Raw genomic sequence first — 7,148 nt, 5'->3', positions numbered from 1 at the left:
TCTCGCATCTCATTAAAATATTTCATTCCTATTCTGAACATTATCTGCCTTTTTTTCTTTTTAATAGAAAGAACAGAATTTTTTGTTTTGGCTAAGATCTTTTATTATTTTGTAATTTTTTTAATTTAGATTAATTTAAAATTGAATCGGATCAAATCTTATAAAATAAATAAATTTTTTAAAATTTATTTTTTTATTTATAAGATTCAAAATTAAAATTTTATTTTTAAAAAAATCAAAAATTTTATCAGTTGAACCAATAGGCAATATGCATTTATAAACATTTAAAAACAAAACTCCGAAAACATTTTAACCAGGGAAATAATTATATTTTGCTTTTTTTTCTTAAACAAAGAAACAAGGCAAAAGAAGGAAAATTGCACCCAATCGGTTAGAAGACCGACCGGTTCGAAGACCTCTCGTCGATCGGTTTCATTAGTAAAGAATTAGCTTACTGATCTAAAAAATGCAAGTGATTTACGGTATTCTAAAAGAAAAATGTTTTAAAATTTTAAAATATGAAAGCGATTTATTTTCATCATTATTGCAAATATATAAATATACTTCACCAAACCGAAATTTCCAAAAGCGAGGGGCGGGCGCGGCGCCAACGTTCGAATTCCCGTTGATTTAGGGTACCAAATTAATTTAGGGTTTTTTTTCCGCTCTAGGGGTTGTTCTTCGAAAGCTTCGATTAAAGATGAAGAAAGGGAAAAAAACGCAGAAGAGAAGAAGCAGAAGAAGAGATCGAGGCGGAAAATAGCGATGCTGATCATTCTCTTTCCCTAGGTATAAAAATCAACGCTTCAAACAAGAATAGTATAATTTTTCCTTTACTATTTTAGCGACTGCTTATCATCACTACTGTCTATTTTCGCAGAGAAAAATCTTAGCTTTAGCGACACTTTGGTGGCGCTTCGTATTATGGGAGTTCAGTTTCCTCAAATTGATAAGATTAGCTCTCTGTTTCTCCTTAAATTTCCACTTTTTCTTCTAAAAATGATTTATTTAGCAATTTTCAATTGTAATTTTAATTTTTTTCAATTTTGTTGTCAACTTTTGTTTAAAGCTATAGAGCTAAAATTCTTTCATTTGATTTGATTCTGTTTAAAGGTTGTAATTCATCCTTTCATTTTATAGTCACGACTGTATAGCAGTGTAAAGGATAGAACTCAAGTGGATAGGGAGCTAGAGGTTTGGTTCCTTAACCTTCAAATTTAGAATATTGCTTGGATGCAAAATTGTTCCTGAACTATGGTTCAATTTTAAGTTTGGCCAAAAATGTGTTTTATTAATTGAATATGGAGAGTACCATGAAGATTTTTTGTTTTTTTTTGGGTTTAAATGCTGTTGCAATTTGAAGTAAATGTTATGCAAGTTATTTTGATTAGTTGAGTTTTTGATGTGTTATTGTTGCACATTTTATGCTGAAGCCTCAATATTTATCCATGTTTTAGGACTTTATTCTATGAGATATATATTGTATTTAGATTTTCTGCACTTTATGTATTTCTCTAAGGCATCGTGTGGTTTCCAGGAGAAGCAGTCACACACATTCTGATTTCAAATTAGATCCATATGCATTTTGCAGATTTTAACTAGACATGTATGTTTTATGACTAATAGATCATGTGGCTTCTGCTAAAATAGATATTTGGGACATGGTTTGTTACTGAAACACGATACGAAAAGATTCTATGTGGTCAGTGAGTGCCTGGTTCTTGTGAAGTGAGCATGTAAATATTCTTGTTTGTTAAGAGTTTCTTTGATTGTAATACTTCTTGTAACTTTCTCTCCTGCATTCATATATGGGGTAACTTTTTCACTTAGTCCCATGTTGTTTCTACAATATGTTCTCTTTTCTGCAGTCTCTAAGGAGGGAGAAAGTAGTGTGCATTTTCATATATAGGTTATTGTTTCAGTTAGTCCCATGTGGTTTCTATAATATATTCTCTTTTCTGCAGTCTCTAAGAAGGGAGTAAGTAGTGTGCATTTTCATATACAGGTTAATGTTTAGGGAGAAAGTAGTTCGCATTTTCAAACTAAATACCAGGGAAGATGATCATGGTATAATGTTTTTAGAAAATTATCTAAAACAGGTTGGTTTATTGATGTTTGTAAATTCATTGATGATGTCATGTTTAGTTTGAAACTTTAATGTCAATTAGTTCAAAGTGAGGGCCTGTTACATATAATCTGGGCTGGCACTGATTGAGATATTAGGATTTATGATGGTTGGTATTCTTGGTGAGGAATGCTTGTTTTCTTGCAAAGCTAACTATGCACGCTACCTTTTGGCATATTTTCTCTGTCCATAACATTTATACAGATAGAACATGTTGTCAAAAGAATGGAAGAAAGGAAACAAGGTGATCTTGAAGTTTTTAAGTGGTTTGAAGTGCATGTTCTTGAATCCAAGCTGGAACCTAGCATTGAACATCAAGAACTTGTGAGTGATCCAAACACCAATTAACTATATTGTTTATTTTCTTATAACTATGCTTGAGATAGATATAACTTTGTGTTTATTAGAACCATAAGTCATCAACTGCATTCTGTGAGTACAATTTTGAGTGATTGTGTGAACATTTTTTCTATGTATCTGTGTTTGTATGTCTGATTGCTTCTTTCTGTTTACCATGCATGTCCTTTTAATGCATTTGTGGTCCTCCTAGTTTTTCCCCCTTTATAAGGAATTTTATTGAAAGTTCCTTTGAGGAACCTTTGATCTTGTAGTCAAAATTATTTAAAAAATTTAAAAGATCCTAGCCATTACAAGTCTGTTTAATGTTTAGTTTGGATCTCCAGCTTTCTTTTTCTCTTTGGTCTCAAACTGTATTAAATGTTGGCACACAGAACAGGCCGTCCAACATATCTTTTTCTTGGATTGGGTAGAGGAATCCTCATTTATTGCAAAGGGCATAGGTTTGGGTAATCCTGATTTCCTTTATGATGCTACTTTAGCACCTAATTTTAATCTCTTAAGCCTAACTTTTACTTGGAGGTTTGAAATGCCAAAAGGCTTTTGCATATTTAATCTGTCGATGTCCTTTACAGAAAAATTGGTTACTCGTGTTGCATTTCAAGTTGCTCAGACCATTTTCTTAACCTGGTAATCTCAAATTTTAGGAGCATTCTGAAATTTGTTTTTGATGTTGAATATCATGTGTTGTTGTTATTACAAATATTACTATTGTTATTTTTGGGTGCTGATGTTTTAGTTATTTTTTTTGTAGTGCAGTGTGCATTTGTTGTGCATGACATACTTATCAACTCATTGTGATGTGAAAATTTCAAAATAATTTGAGTTTTACTGGTTATCAAATTGTTTATATAGTGGTAGACTCCTATATTTATGTGTATATATGACTGTGGGCTAAATGTGATGACTTCAGACATTTTGTGATCAGGATTTATGTTCTTTCTACTTATATTTTAATAATTTTCTTTGCGGAATGTTATCTTAATCTGTTTGGATTACCATTTGCATATGCATGCATGCTTGTCTTTATAATGTCATGGTTGTTTATCTTTGCTGCAGTGTTGACTCTTATCACTAGGGGGAAGGATGAAAGGTGAACACATAGCCCTCCTAATCAATGCTGGCCTTCTTGTAAGTGAACTTTGCTTCTGGTGAATCTGTCACATTGTTTCAGTTTGTTGAAATTCAATTATTGGATACTGTATATTATGTGACTATTTTGCTGTGGTATATCATAAAAACGAACTACATCCTATATTATGAGTGCCATGTGGACAGGTTTATTATAATACACTAGTGTTAACATATGTGTCTGTTCACATGAAAATGCTTTTGGCTTATTTTATATTGGTATTGAGTTGAATGCGTATTGGGGGGGGGGGGGGGGGGGGAGTCCTTTTAATTTTTCCACTATATGGTACTTATGCATCCATTTCCCTCTATTTTTTTTTCTTTTGTCCCTTTTCCTCTTATTGCATAGTTGTATTAAACATGTTTGATTTCCCCTTGAGTCCGTTCCTGTTCTAATATGACATTTTCCTTTCAGACTTGCCAATTGATTGATCCAAGTATGTACTGGTTTGCAATCCCAAATATTGGTTCAATACTGAAAGGCCTCTCCCAGGTAAATAAACTTTTTTAGTTAATTTCCTTGCATTAACCATTGGGATGTTAATATTTGCTTGTCATATTCCATCCCTTACAAGTTCACTGAGTTTAAGTGTTTTCACTCACCAAGTCTGTTAGACTCCTATGATTGTTTAGCAATATGGCAGGTTTATTTTGCAAAGAAGGGGAGAATGTCTATTCTTGATATGTTGATTACTTCTGTACCTGAAGTTGTGAGCATATTGTGAATTAGGTGCTTGGAAATATAAATGTACTAACTTATCATTAGAAGCACTGACATGGAGTTTTAGATTTTACTGGTTGAAAAAACGAGTTGAACAGAAATTGATGACAGAATCTCGTTAAATCCTTCTATGTTGTTTCAGGTTCTCATTTGTCAAAACTTTTGATTTTGATCAAATTAAAAGGTCAGAAGGAGCCTGAACTTAAGAAGTGGGTGTATTATTAAAGCCTGTGGACTTTATTTGAGTATGAATTACATACACACACTCTCTCTCTCACACACACACACATACAAAGCCTCCAAAACTTTTCAAACATTTTACATTTCATGAAGTACTTTGAATAATTTAAATGCTGTTTTAATCTAGCAAAGTCAGAATGCTTTTAAATTTTATAATAAGATATCTAAATTTTAAGTCCTCTACTCTGTTAGCTTTGTACTTACGGTGTTCTTGTTTTGCTCGGTATTCAGGGAAGGAAGGAACTCCTCTCTCTTTTAAATCGTAGGAGATATAAAGAGATGAAGTTGGCCCCTTTGGAGAAGAAGTGCCTTCAATTCTCTCCTCTTGATATGAGGTTTCACCTTTGTGACTTGATTGGATCTGGTTATCTCAAAACTGCCCATACACCATCTGGTATAGTTGTTCAGGTTTCAAAAGATTAGACCTCAGGAAGATATATACTTCTAGCAGTGACAGATGGATTATATTGCTTCTCTTTTGGCTCAGTCTTGAATATAAGGTGTTTTTCCTGATTCACTGGAGTCATTAGCTTTTAATGCTTTATACCATCTGTTAATAGAATGATGAAAAATTTTTATCAGGTTGATGAATAAACAACAAACAACCATTGTCATGCAATCATGCACATCGGCAATGAATGCAGGATGAAGTGAGTGTCTTCTCTTCCCTAAGTCTTGTATTTTTCATTTTTTCTGCAACCTTCCATATATATTGATTAAACTGCTGTAAGGCTTAACACTAATAATATTTCAGTTGATTGCATGTCATGGTGATCAATTGCAAATTCGTCAGGTTTTTTTGCTTCTATCAACTTGTCAAACTAATGTTTCAGTACTTTCTTTTTGATGTCCTCGAGTTTAAAGTGAAGTGAACCACTGTAAATGACCTTTATTCTGTTATGCAGACCCAGACCTTAACTGTGAGCAATTGAGTACTTATACCAAAGATATTGATGAAATATTTTGAACATTGGATTGCTATTGCTGCTGAAAATCTTAACTTTTTTGAATCGAGAATAAAACCTGAAACTCCATTACAAATATCATTTATACATTAGAAAACAAAATGCGTTTGAAATTAAAAATTTGTTGGTAAACATTCAATGGTCGTTGACCACATTTATATATTAATATATTTTTATATTTTTATAGGCTTGCCTAAGATTTGAATCAATATATTTTCTTAGGCTTGCCTAAGATTTGAAATTTAAAAAAAAAAAAAAAACAAATATGTGACTTTATTTTTTCATAAATAATTCAATTTGACCAAGAATTGTAATACATTTATATATTTTTATAGGCTTGCCTAAGATTTGAATCAATGGTGTAAAGAATTAATATCAAATTGTAAGATCGGAATGGAGAATCTTAAGGTTTTTGACAATGGTGCAACTGCCACCTAGTGGAATCTTAAAAGATTAGAAGGATTATATTGATGCTGTACCATCCATCAGTTTTAAATTTGTCTTTGATCTAGGCGTATCAAGAATCTCTAAGGAAAATATTTTGCTTTGCTTGCAAACTTGTAAAATCCTTGATATGATCTCATACTAGCTTGGCTGATTGCCTTATGGCTTAGAATTTTAGGCAGTTGGTGAAATTTAGCACACGAGGAAAAAAGATCAGTTGAATTGAGTGACATGACAATTTGGTCAAAAGTAAGGATATCAACCTTCCATCAGAAATAAATGTATTCCTCAGAAAGTCACCTATGCTGTTAGGGGACTGTATTTTATTCAATGCAACATGACGCTTACACTGGTAAACATGATTTGGGGTGACAAGCTGTAAGAATAATCTTCTGACCTTTGATTTAATTGCAGATGTTGGATAAGTTAATGTTAGAGAAGCTTATGCTTCTATTCGCCCTTTACTTCCCCTACTGTCTCTACCGTGAATTCTTCTCATTGATCGAGTTTGCAAGTATCACCATCTATGAGAGCTGATGTTTCATCTAAATTTTGCCTATCTGATATTGTTACATCAATTGTATTGTCATACTAACTGGAGAGAGAAAGAAAGAAAAGAAAAAAATGTAGGACCAACAAGATTATAAAGTCTTGTGATCTCCTTGCAGATATGACTTCTACTAGGCCTATATGGAGAATTGGATTCTTGTTGCATGCTGCTCATAATTAGGACAAATCATTGTTGCATGATTATATTTTTGGGGTCCATGATGTTGTAGGCTTGGATGGTCATTAATAGCCAGTACGTGGGCGTTTGTCATATTTACATTGAGTTCTCATAAATGTGATAAGATTTGTCGGAACAACATTAGTCCTATTAGAATATGCTACTTTTTAATTTATGCCGTAAGGTGGAAAGCTTTCATTATGAGCATCATGTCTTGGCTGCTTGCTTCAATCACATAGTGCATCGTCTCCTATTGGCCTGTATCTATTTTATTACATCCTTAGCTTTCTTGGCATAATCCACTTGATCCAATTGCATATATTTATTTTATTATCTCAGATATGTTGTTTTCGAGTTGGTTGTTTGTAGAAATATAGATGTGAAAATTGAATGCGGAGATTCAGCATTTGCCTTTTGATTAATGTTACGAATGGCTCT

The 7,148-nt window shown here is 32.7% G+C and overlaps 1 pseudogene across 1 annotated transcript; it reads left to right on the top strand.

Moving 5' to 3' along the window:
* Window positions 1-1,742: 1,742 nt before the first annotated feature.
* On the top strand, window positions 1,743-6,917 carry LOC111283442 (uncharacterized; annotated as a pseudogene). Its single transcript, XR_016341045.1, has 7 exons — window positions 1,743-2,099; window positions 2,330-2,449; window positions 3,542-3,613; window positions 4,029-4,106; window positions 4,806-5,074; window positions 5,157-5,224; window positions 6,398-6,917. The product of XR_016341045.1 is annotated as an uncharacterized LOC111283442 (transcript).
* Window positions 6,918-7,148: the final 231 nt, after the last annotated feature.

The sequence above is a fragment of the Durio zibethinus genome, chromosome 3 (genome assembly GCF_047325235.1).
Source record: "Durio zibethinus cultivar Kanyao isolate XHJ-2024 chromosome 3, ASM4732523v1, whole genome shotgun sequence".
NCBI classification, from domain to species: domain Eukaryota; kingdom Viridiplantae; phylum Streptophyta; class Magnoliopsida; order Malvales; family Malvaceae; genus Durio; species Durio zibethinus.
The sequence above is the reverse complement of the archived record's forward strand: the minus strand, read 5'-3'. Positions and strand labels throughout refer to the sequence as shown.